Source organism: Dama dama, chromosome 22 (genome assembly GCF_033118175.1).
Source record: "Dama dama isolate Ldn47 chromosome 22, ASM3311817v1, whole genome shotgun sequence".
Classification (NCBI taxonomy): domain Eukaryota; kingdom Metazoa; phylum Chordata; class Mammalia; order Artiodactyla; family Cervidae; genus Dama; species Dama dama.
In genome coordinates, this window is record NC_083702.1 from 22,481,303 (window position 1) to 22,493,562 (window position 12,260).

Below are 12,260 nucleotides of genomic sequence, written 5' to 3' on the forward strand. Positions count from 1 at the left end.
GCTCGCCGCCTTGCACTGGGCGTTCAAGAGTAACGGCCCAGAGGCCCTTGGAATCACGTGGCAGCTTGGGGGGGTGGGGGGTGAAGTAAGGGGGATGGCACCACTGAGAGTTAACCTAAAGGAGCCATCAGCAGCATTCTACCCACCTGTCAGTCACCCTTACCTGTGAGCAGGTGGCGCAGAGCCGGAGCTACTCCAGCAGTAACATTGAAATTCACTAAGTGCTGCTCACACTCAGATCTGACACTCCTAACTACCCTGGGGTAAGACAGGTTGTGTCACTTGGCATCCTCATTGCATCAGAGGGGGAGAATGGGAACCTAGGGGACTCAATGACTTTCCCAAGGCCACTCACGTAGACCACAGCAAGTCCCAACCTAACCCAGGTCTTCCGACCACAGAATGGAAATAGACATGGAACTAAGGTGATGCGTGTCTGTAAGCGGATTGTTTAGCGAATCAGTCGTGTCCGACTCTTTTGCGACCCCGCAGACTGTAGCCCGGCAGGCTCCTCTGTCCATGGGATTTCCAGGCAGGCTAGAAAGAGCCAAATCTCTCTCCTCAATTCACCTGTGAAAGGCTAGCCACAACTGATCTAAATTATCTTCTTCCATGAATCGTGTCAGGATTCTGCAAGTTTTGTATTCTGTCATCCTCAAATCACTAGGAACCGGTTTTCAACAATAACCCAGAAAACATTACCTCGAAGCTATGAGGCTGTGGAGACACCATGATGTAGTCAGGAAGGTATGAGCTTTGGAATAAGACCAGAAGGATCCAACCCTTCCAGTCACTAGATGTGTAACTCTGAGGATGCGATTTAAGCGCACTGCACCTCGGTTTTCTCATCCTTAACATGGAGATTTTCGTTTTCAGGCTTGTGGTAGGAATTAAATTTGAAAATATATAGAAACTGGTCAAAAAAAAAAAGAAACTGGTCACTATGTAATAGGTGCTCAATAAATGACCATTTCCTTTCCCAACTCCCGCAAGGCAAATGGGATCCTGATAACTGGGAATCCTTTAGACATCATGGAAACAAAGGGGAAAAAAAAAATCATGCTCAAAATGTTTAGTCCAGGATTATTTCTAGTTGGAGGTCGATAACTGCAAAGCCAATGAAAATTAACCTTCAGGACTCCCTTCCCACTTTCACAGGCCCCTGTGAAACACAATGTGTTCACATGGTCCTATTTGCAAAAGTAAGATGATTTTGTGTTCTTTTTCTGAAAACATCACTCAAAATTGTATAAATTTCAGGTTCACAAAACCTGGATCTGTTCCTATTTATAACAGAAAACTGGGTATAACCTAAGTCTCATTTAGACTATCAACCATAGTAGGGAATTGAGATATTTGTGGTCCTGGAAAATAATAATTTGGAGGACTATAAAACTGTTAGAAAAATGTTTACAGTTCGTTAAGCTTGAAAACTTATAAAAATGCACATATTTTTTAAAAAAATATTTATTTATTTGCCTGCACAGGGTCTTAGTACAGCTTGTAGGATCTTTAGTTGTGGCATGCAAAGTTTTAGTTGCAGCATGTGGGATCTAGTTCCCAACAAGGGATTGAACTGGGGTCCCCTGCATTGAGATCACAGAATCTCAGCCACTGGACCACCAAGGAAATCCCAAAGTGCATGTAGATTTTAATTACAGCTATATAAAATATAAATATATACATACATGTTTAAATATAAACATATATATATTAATATCACATGTTTGAGAAAAGACCAAAACTGCACTAAAACAGTGATTAGGGTAGTGAAATAATAGGAAATTTACTTTAGTTTTCTGTTCTTAAATTTGCTTTAATGTATTATTTATTTTTTTGCAATTTCTTTAAAGCTACTCAGGTGAAAATCTATAGCTTAAGTTCAGTCAGGTTGCTGGTCTTCTTAATAATTTGTTTCACGTGCATTCAAGTGCCTATTAAGAATATTCAAGGCCAGTCTCAGTAAAGCGCTGGGCATGCAAAGATAAGATTAATCATATAGTCCCTACCCTCTAGAAGCTTACGACCTGGTTTAAAAAATCCAATTAATGAAACAAAAATAAATAAATAGTTAAAATTACTGTAGTGCATGTTTGTACCATACCAACAAGGAACTCAAGTACAGAGCACTTATGGCTAACTGAACAATTTAAAGAAGGGAAAATAACCCTGCAGTTGAGTCTTGAAATTTAAGTCAGAGTTTGTCAAGCCAACATGACTGACAAGGAATTCCAAGCAGAAGGAGAGCAGGTGCAAAGACACTGAATTATTAGAGAGAGAGCTTGGCATGTTGGGAATCTGAAAGTAGATCCATATATCTGAAGCCTAGGGCGCTTTCAGAGAATATCAGGAAATGAGGCAAGACCGTTAAGTAGGTATTGGATAATAAAGAGCTTTTAAAGTCATGCTAAGAAGTTTAGATTTTCACCTCTTGACAGTGTGGATATTGAAGGATTTTTCTCATGGTGAGAATTGATTTGCATGTTAAATAATTTCTCTGGCAGCAGCGTGGGTAACAGAAGGGAGGCAAGGCAAAAAAAAAAAAAAAAGGTAGGAAGACCAGTGATGAAGTTATTTTTAGTCTATGAAAGAGATGGTCAGGATAGCAGCAGTGGAATTGGAAAAGGGGTGGTAGATTTCAGGAACATGAGATCAAAACTGCAGGACTTGGTGACCCATCAGATGTGAATTGAGAGAGACAGAAGTAGACTAGGATGAATTTCCAGGTTTCTAAATTATGCATCCCAGTGAATGGCAGTCTTCTTTACCAAGAAAAGAAATGCATAAGGAGCAATTCAAGAGGGGCTGATGGTAAGTTCAACAATGGGCCTTTTATACTGGCGGTGTTTGTAAAACACCAAGCTGCGGCTATCCAGGAGAATGTGTTGTTCTATTTTTCTTAAATTTTTATTGGAGTATAGTTGGTTTACATGTAATGTAATGTTAGTTTCAGGTATACCGCAAAGTCAATCAGTTATACATATATCTACTCTTTTTTAGATTCTTTTCCTTTATCGGCAATTACAGAGTATTGAGTAGAGTTCCCTGTGCTATACAGTAGGTTCTTATTAGTTATTTATTTTATATAATAGTGTGTATATGTCCATCCCAGTCTCCCAGTTTATCCCCCCACATACCTCCTGGTAACCATAAGTTGGTTTCTACATCTATAGTTCTGTTTCTGTTTCTTTCTTTTTTTTTTTAAATAGATTCCACGTATAAGCCATCAGTTCAGTTGCTCCGTCATGCAATATCATATGATATTTGTCTTTGTCTGATTTAATTCACTCAGTATGGCAATCCCTAGGTCCATCCATGTTGCTGCAAATGGCATTGTTTCATTCTTTTTTTTTTTAGGACTTCCTAATGGTAAAGACAGTAAAGAATTTTCCTGCATTGCAGGAGACCTGAGTTCAATCCCTGGGTCGGGAAGATCCCCTGGAGAAGGGAATGGGAACCCACTCCAGTATTCTTGCCTGGAGAATTCCATGGAGCCTGGTGGGCTACAGTCCATGGGGTTGCAAAGTCGGCTAAGTAATATTCCGTTGTATATATGTACCACATCTTCTTTATCTACTCCTCTGAACATTTAGTTTGTTTCCGTGTCTTGGCTATTGTAAATAGTGCTTCAGTGAACATTGGGCTGCCCGTATCTTTTCAAATTATGCTTTTCTCTGGATATATGTCCAGGAGTGGGACTGTAGGATCATTTTGTAGCTCTATTTTTTTATTTTGAAGAACCTCCATGCTGTTCTCCATAGTGGCTGCACTAACTTACATTTCTGCCAACAGTACAGGAGGGCTCCTTTTTCGCCACGCCCTCCAGGAGACTATTTTGATATAGAAGTTTAGACTTGGGAGAGGAATGGAGAACACAGCTATCAATGGTGATTGTGGAGCGTGTACACCACACAATCCAGGGGACACACTATAGAATATTAAATAGTAATCAAGAAGTTATTACCACAATTTTCTGGATAATGATTGTAAGACATCTTCAGGAAGGGAAATTCTTTTCCAGTTCAGGTGAAGTCAACTTCGGGTCAACTCATTGGCAGGCTGAGTGTAGAGATGATATAGTTGAAACCATAAACTTCCCTAAGGAGAGAACAGAACATTTAGTGTGACTAGAAAAGTAAATCTTGGCAGAACCATGGCAGATCTTGGAAGCTAAGCAGAGTTAGGCCTGGTTAATACTTGGATGGGAGAGGTTAGGGCAAGAGACAGAAAGAGGCAAGTGGAAAGCTGGTTGGAAATGATGCCAGGTGCTCACTTCGGCAGCACATATACTAAAATTGGAATGATACAGAGAAGATTTGCATGGCCCCTGCACAAGGATGACATGCAAATTCGTGAAGCGTTCCATATTTAAAAAAAAAAAAAAAAAGTGATGCCAGGATAAAAAGTGATTAACAATAGCAAACACAGTGGTGGTTTAGTCACCACATTGTGCCTGACTCTTGTGACCCCGTGGACTATAGCCCACCAGGTTCTTCTGTCCATGGGATTAGAATTTTCCAGGCAAGAATACTGGAGTGGGTTGCCATTTCCTTCTCCAGGGGATCTTCCTGACCCAGGGATTGAACCCTGGTCTGCATTGCAGGCAGGTTCTTTACCGACTGAGCCACTAGGGAAGCCCATTTGGCCTTCTGTATTCTGGGCTCTGCATCCAGATTGAACCAACCCTGCAGAGGACGGTGAAGCAGAACCAGGGATGTGGAAGGCTGACAGTACTACACCACTTTATATAATGGACTTGAGCACACCAAGGTTTTGGTGTCCAGGGGGATCCTAGGATCAACCCCTGCAGATACCAAGGGCCGACTGTACAGTTTACTGTGAAGTCTGCTAAGAGAAGCACTGAAAAGAGGTCATTGTGACATATAACTTCCCAAAAGGTTGTTGATGGGAACATACATTATGTCACCATTTTAGGGAAGCAATCTAGGAGTAAAATATATACACCTTTAACACTACAGTTCCACTTATTGGAATTTATCGGCAGAAAGAAAAGATCATAGAGAAACACACAAATAGATATTTATTATAACATTGTATGTAATAGGAAAAAAAAAAAAGCCTACAAAAGTGGCACTTTTATATGCTTCAGCCTAGTCAAGAGAACCTGAATGCACTCCGACAGAGTATAGTTGAATTAACAACAGTATATCCTGGGACTTCTCTGATGGTACAGTGGTTTAAAATCTGCCTTATAATGCAGGAGACATAGGTTTGATCCCTGGTCGGGGAACTAAGATCCCACATGCTGTGGGGCAACTAAGCCCATACACCATCACAACTACTAAGCCGGTATGTTACAACTAAGACCTGACTTGGCTAAATAAATAAATATTTTTTAAAAAGACAAAACAGTGTATCTTTAGTGTGGGGTACTATACAACCATCAAAAAGAATTCTGTAAACAGATGGAGAAACATACCGTGTTCATGGATTGGAAGAATTAATATTGTCAAAATGGCTATTCTACCCAAAGCAGTCTATAGATTCAATGCAATCCCTATCAAGCTACCAACGGTATTTTTCACAGAACTAGACCAAAGAATTTCACAATTTGTATGGAAATACAAAAAACCTCGAATAGCCAAAGTAATCTTGAGAAAGAAGAATGGAACTGGAGGAATCAACCTGCCTGACTTCAGACTCTACTACAAAGCCACAGTCATCAAGACAGTATGGTACTGGCACAAAGACAGAAATATAGATCAATGGAACAGAATAGAAAGCCCAGAGATAAATCCACGAACCTATGGACACCTTATTTTTGACAAAGGAGGCAAGGATATACAATGGAAAAAAGACAACCTCTTTAACAAGTGGTGCTGGGAAAACTGGTCAACCACTTGTAAAAGAATGAAACTAGAACACTTTCTAACACCATACACAAAAATAAACTCAAAATGGATTAAAGATCTAAATGTAAGACCAGAAACTATAAAACTCCTAGAGGAGAACATAGGCAAAACACTCTCCGACATAAATCAAAGCAAGATCCTCTATGACCCACCTCCCAGAATATTGGAAATAAAAGCAAAACTAAACAAATGGGACCTAATGAAACTTAAAAGCTTTTGCACTACAAAGGAAACTATAAGTAAGGTGAAAAGACAGCCCTCAGATTGGGAGAAAATAATAGCAAATGAAGAAACAGACAAAGGATTAATCTCAAAAATATACAAGCAACTCCTGCAGCTCAATTCCAGAAAAATAAATGACCCAATCAAAAAATGGGCCAAAGAACTAAACAGACATTTCTCCAAAGAAGACATACAGATGGCTAACAAACACATGAAAAGATGCTCAACATCACTCATTATTAGAGAAATGCAAATCAAAACCACAATGAGGTACCATTACACGCCAGTCAGGATGGCTGCTATCCAAAAGTCTACAAGCAATAAATGCTGGAGAGGGTGTGGAGAAAAGGGAACCCTCTTACACTGTTGGTGGGAATGCAAACTAGTACAGCCGCTATGGAAAACAGTGTGGAGATTTCTTAAAAAACTGGAAATAGAACTGCCATATGACCCAGCAATCCCACTTCTGGGCATACACACTGAGGAAACCAGATCTGAAAGAGACACGTGCACCCCAATGTTCATCGCAGCACTGTTTATAATAGCCAGGACATGGAAGCAACCTAGATGCCCATCAGCAGATGAATGGATAAGGAAGCTGTGGTACATATACACCATGGAATATTACTCAGCCATTAAAAAGAATTCATTTGAACCAGTCCTAATGAGATGGATGAAGCTGGAGCCCATTATACAGAGTGAAGTAAGCCAGAAAGATAAAGAACATTACAGCATACTGACACATGTATATGGAATTTAGAAAGGTGATAACGATAACCCTATATGCAGAACAGAAAAAGAGACACAGAAACACAGAACAGACTTTTGAACTTTGTGGGAGAATGTGAGGGTGGGAGATTTGAAAAGAACAGCATGTATACTATCTATGGTGAAACAGATCACCAGCCCAGGTGGGATGCACGAGACAAGTGCTCGGGCCTGGTGCACTGGGAAGACCCAGAGGAATCGGGTGGAGAGGGAGGTGGGAGGGGGGATCGGGATTGGGAATACATGTAAATCCATGGCTGATTCATATCAATGTATGACAAAACCCACTGGGAAAAAAAAATAATAATAATAAAAAAAAAAAAGAATTCTGTAGATTTGTATCTGTTGGTTTGTAAGTGTAGCTGTGATATATTATTAATTGTAGAGAAAGAATAGAAGATTCAACACGATGGGATTTATGTTCTGAAGAAAAGAAGGAATGGAGGGAAGGAGAAAGGGAAAGGAGAGAGAGAGACAAATCCTATGTAATTGTATATGTGTTTGCTTTAGATATGGATGAACAAAGCAAAAAGTAAGGAGAAGTAACAATTTCTAAACATGAAATTATTTAGAGTAGGCATTCCAAGGCATGTACTTAGTGGAGGTAATGGGAAACTTAATTCTATTTTAGACACTTCACTGTTTGAGATACTAGGAGGACCATTACTTCTTTAATTCTACTGCTTGGGTTGTTGTTGTTTTTTTTAATCACTAATAAACTTAAAGTGAACAAAATAGTCATTGATGACTTTACCCAAACCTATTTCAGCCAAGTTATGAGAGCCAAAGGAAGAGTGCCATGAATTGGGAAACGAATGGGGAACAGGGAGAGAGGCCAGTGGTTTTCCCAGAATTTTGTTGTTAAAGGCAAGGGAGCAAATTGGGTGGCTAGAAAGGAATTTGGAGATGGAGAAACTGGGGGCGTGGGGGGGCCAGTGGGGGTGGCTAGGGGTGGTTGACACTGTTAGGATTGATTGGCTACTTTGTTTTTAAGTTTGAGAGGAACAGGGTCACATTTATAACCTGAAGTGGGTGATTCAATAAAGAAGGAGGAAAAGAGTGAATCAGAGGCTTCCCAGAAGATCTGGAGCTTGACAGGGTGGGTGGCCCTGGGATGGAAGGAGGACCAGGAGGAGGATGGGGAAGAAGGGAAGGTAAAGGGGTTGGCGGAGGGGGAGAGGAAAGAGGAAGGGGGGGGGGATGGGGAGGGAAGGAGGAGGGGAGAGGGGGAAGGGGAAGGGAGGAGGAAGGGAGGGGAAGATGGGAAAGGAAAGAGGGGGAGGGGAAAGGGGAGGAGGGAGGAGGGGGAGGAGGGGTGAGGAGGAGGGCCACTTCTGGGTAAAAGAATCCAGGGGAGAATGTATGTGCCTATCTAAGGCTGCTGAAGCCCCAGCTCCCCTCCTCCCACATCCATTTTCTATAGACGTCTTCCAGAGGCCCTCGGAGGGACCCTGGCAAAGATTTAACATGCTCACGTGTATTTACAAACTTTGCAAAGGTAACTATTTTTGCATCCGTGTTTTTTAAAAGTTCTCCCTTCTCCAGTTGTATCTGCTCAGCCACCACAAAACTTCAGTCTGCCCCTGGTGGCTCTTACTAGGTTTACGGGAACACTGAGAGAAGTTGACATTTGTTTGCCTGTATTTGCTTAACAAACAAAAAGCAAAGTTAATCTTTTTTTTTTTTTTTTTTTGCAAAGTTAATCTCTTCAGAGTAAAGTTAGAAAGAATATAGTGGGGGCTTGAGGAAAGTAATGAAGATCTGGGAAAACTGCTGAAGACATGGACGAGAATGCTGACCAAGAATTCCCCAACACCACAGAGGGTGCTGCTGCAACTGGGTCTCATAAATTTTGTGGGTACCATGGTGAGTGGCCTTCTTCCTGTATTTTCCTGTCACTCAATGGAAATCATATTTGTTCCTAGCTATACCATAAGAGCACTGGGGGCATACCTAAGAGGAATTCATGAGAATTTGGAAAGAATTATACTTTGTTTCTAGTAGTAGTTTTTCTTATTTCAAGATCAGCTATATAAACCCCAATAAAACTAATAAAATGAAAACATGAACAGTGAATAAAGTACTTAGTCCCAGCAGAAGCAGACGACATCTGCAGTAGAGGGTACCCCGGCCATAGGGAACCAGAGTCAGAGCAGAGAAGAGGATGTTCACACAGGGATGGGGATAACGGTGAAGTTAGAACCCTGGGTACACACAGAGGAATTGGTGCTTCCCAGGTGGTGCTGGTGATAAAGATCCCGCCTGCCTAAACAGGAGACATAAGAGATACAGTTTGAATCCCTGGGTCCGGAAGATCCCCTGGAGGAGAGTAGGGCAACCCACTGTAGTATTCTCACCTGGAGAATCCCATGGATAGAGGAGCCTGGCAGGCTATAGTCCATGGGGTTGCAAAGAATCGGACATGACTGAAGTCACTTAAGCATACATGCACAGAGGAATTGATCAAGTAAGTAAACACATTAAGGACAGTGGAAGCCACATTTCTAACGACTGGAAAAGGAGTTACAAACGCAAGGGAGATGTACTGCTGCCAAAGTCAATGAAAATGGTAGAGTCATTCTCTTAGGGTCCTGTCTCTTTCCAGACCCACTGAAAAAACCTGGCAGAAACTGTCAGAAGCAACTTCATCAGAACTTTAGGAGGTCGTTGGGGGTTTACAGCAACTGAGCAAATGCTTAAGCAGGAAAAGGGCCCCTGAAACGTGGGAGAGGAGTGGCATTTGTCACGTTCCACTTTACCCTTGCCCCACCTTGCCTCCTTGCTAGCATTCTAGAAATCAGCACCCAATGTTCCCCGAGTGGGTTCCTTGTTTTGAAGAGCCCAGAGGGTACCCTGTGCCCTAGGAACTGTGTTTTTTCTGTTTTGACCTGTTTGGAGGTTCCCTGAAGGACTGAAGCAAAGGGCTTGCCTTTGCACCACCTATCTCAGGACCCTCTTAATGAAGAGAAGTGGTTGTCTGGAGGAGATTCTTCAAAAACATGCAAAGATGGGACAAACCATGGACATGTAGAAACCTGGGAGGAAAAACTGAGGATTGATATACTTGGGGAATAATAGTTTGAAAAGCTTCTGTATATTCAGGGGAATCGGGAACACTCTACGCATGCTCAGGACGTGTCCTCGGGAAAGACCTGGTAAGGCCACACAGTTTCACCTCTGGCTGACCTTCAGGCTTAGCACAAGCGAGAGTGAAGGCTAAAGCCAAGTTACAAATGGCCTGGCTAAGCACTGAAGCATTGGCTGCAACACACAGCCAATTTGCAAAGACCTGGAGAGGACTTATTTATTTATTTTGACTCCAGGAGTTTAAGAAAGTCTGTTAACCCATCAGTTGACCAACAGGATAAAGAAACAGAGACTTCAGAGACCCCGCAAGACAAAGAAAATGAGCTTTACAAAAATAGTTTAGGAAAGTCACTCAACAAACAACTGTGACCCACAGCAAGCAACAACAACAAAACCTGGGAAAGAGGAGAATTTGATTTCCGGAGTAGTTGGGAGGGTCAGTCAAGTATGCTTCCCGTAGCAGGAGATCGAGTGACACGTATTTATAGCCATCACAGCAGACCTGGGAGCAGTGAGAGTCTAGTAGAAATGAGCACAGTTAGTGTCAAGATCTTGGCATCTAAATCACAATTTTCCTTTAAAAGGAACCAAAGCTTCCTAGAGAAATGACTGATCTCACATTTGAGGCAGGGAAAGTGTGAGTCTGGAACATCTTGTTGGGACAGAAAGCAAGGAAGGGCTTAAGGAATGATGTCAAATGAACATGTCAAAAGGACAGGGATACCAGCTTGAAGAGACTTCCACTGGTGGCATCAACAATTTAAGCATCAGAATTTAAAATGACAGGGAAACTTCCCTGAGAGTCCAGTGAATAACACCCTAAGCTTCCAATGCAGAGAACATGGGTTTGAGCCCTAGCTGGGGAACTAAGTTCCCACATGCTATGTAGTGTGTTAGTCATTCAGTCATGTCCAACTCTTTGCGACCCCATGGACTGTAGCCCACCAGGCTCCTCTGTCCATGGGATTCTCCAGGCACATGGGTGTAGCTAAAATTTTTTTTTAATTTTTTAAAGGACAGAAAATATTATCAGTCATTAATAAAATAAGAAAATTTAAGAACAGACATAAATAAACGAATACAGCAATATTTGATGAAGAATGGGATGTTTACAGGTTTCAAGAAAAAAAAGAATATATTCACAGAGAATATGCCTGGCAGAGACCACCTTAATCAAAGGATCAAAGGAAATATCATTAGAGGTGGGACAAATTGAAATCGTGAGCCACCCGACAGGATATAATGGGAAGAAAGCGGCATCACTCGTACGATATACCTGGGAAACACCAGTAAAGCTCCAAACTAAGGGACAAGTTACAAAAGAGCTAGCCCATTTTCTTCACAAGTCCCAAGGTCAAGAAGGTCAACGAAAGTCCAGGGAATTATTCCAGGGAGACACGAGAGACATGACAATTCAACGCCATGTGTGATTCTGAACCAGATCTTGTTGCTAGAAAAGATTTTATTGAGATATTTGGTGACACTTGTGTGGACATGGAGAATTAGGCAGTAGTCATGTTTTAAGTTGTAAAGATCCACCTACGGGGACTTCCCTGGCAGTCCAGTGGCTAAGACTTCACCTTCCAATGCAGAGGGTGCAGGTTCGATCCCTGGTTGGGGAGCTAAGATCCCGCATGTCTCACAGACAAAAGACCAAAACATAAAACAGAAGCAATATTGTAACAAATTCAATAAAGACTTAAAAAAAAAAAAAAAAGAATCCACCTACCAATGCAGGAGATGCTGGAGACTCTGGTTCAATCCCTGGGTTGGGAAAATCCCCTGGAGGAGGAAATGGCAACCCACTCTAGTATTCTTGCCTGGGAAATCCCATGGACAGAGGAATCTGGTGGGATACAGTCCATGGGGTCACAAAGGGTTGGACTCAATTGAGCAAGCACACATGTATCAGCGTTAATTTTCTGGTTTTAATGGTTGCCTTGCAGTTATGTAGGAGAGAGTCCTTATTTGTAGGAAATAACACGAAAAAGTATTCAGGGATGTTGGGGCATCAGACCCATACTTCCTTTCAAATGGTGAAGGATGAAACGTTCTTTGTATTGTGCTGTGTTGTATTAATTGCTCAGTCATGTCTGACTCTTTGCAACCCCATGGACCATAGGCCACCAGGCTCCTCTGTCCGTGGGATTCTCCAGGCAGGAACACCAGAGTGGGTAACCTATCCCTTCTCCAGGAGATCTTCCTGACCCAGAAATCGAACTGGGGTCTTCTGCACTGCAGGTGGATTCTTTACCAGCTGAGTTACCAGGGAAGCCCCTCTTTGTATTGTACTTAACTTTTATTTAAAAC

The 12,260-nt window shown here is 41.8% G+C and overlaps 1 non-coding gene across 1 annotated transcript; it reads left to right on the top strand.

The window, feature by feature from the left end:
- Positions 1–4,265: 4,265 nt before the first annotated feature.
- On the top strand, positions 4,266–4,372 carry LOC133044147 (U6 spliceosomal RNA). The gene has a single exon (XR_009689889.1). It is a non-coding gene; the product is annotated as a U6 spliceosomal RNA (small nuclear RNA).
- Positions 4,373–12,260: the final 7,888 nt, after the last annotated feature.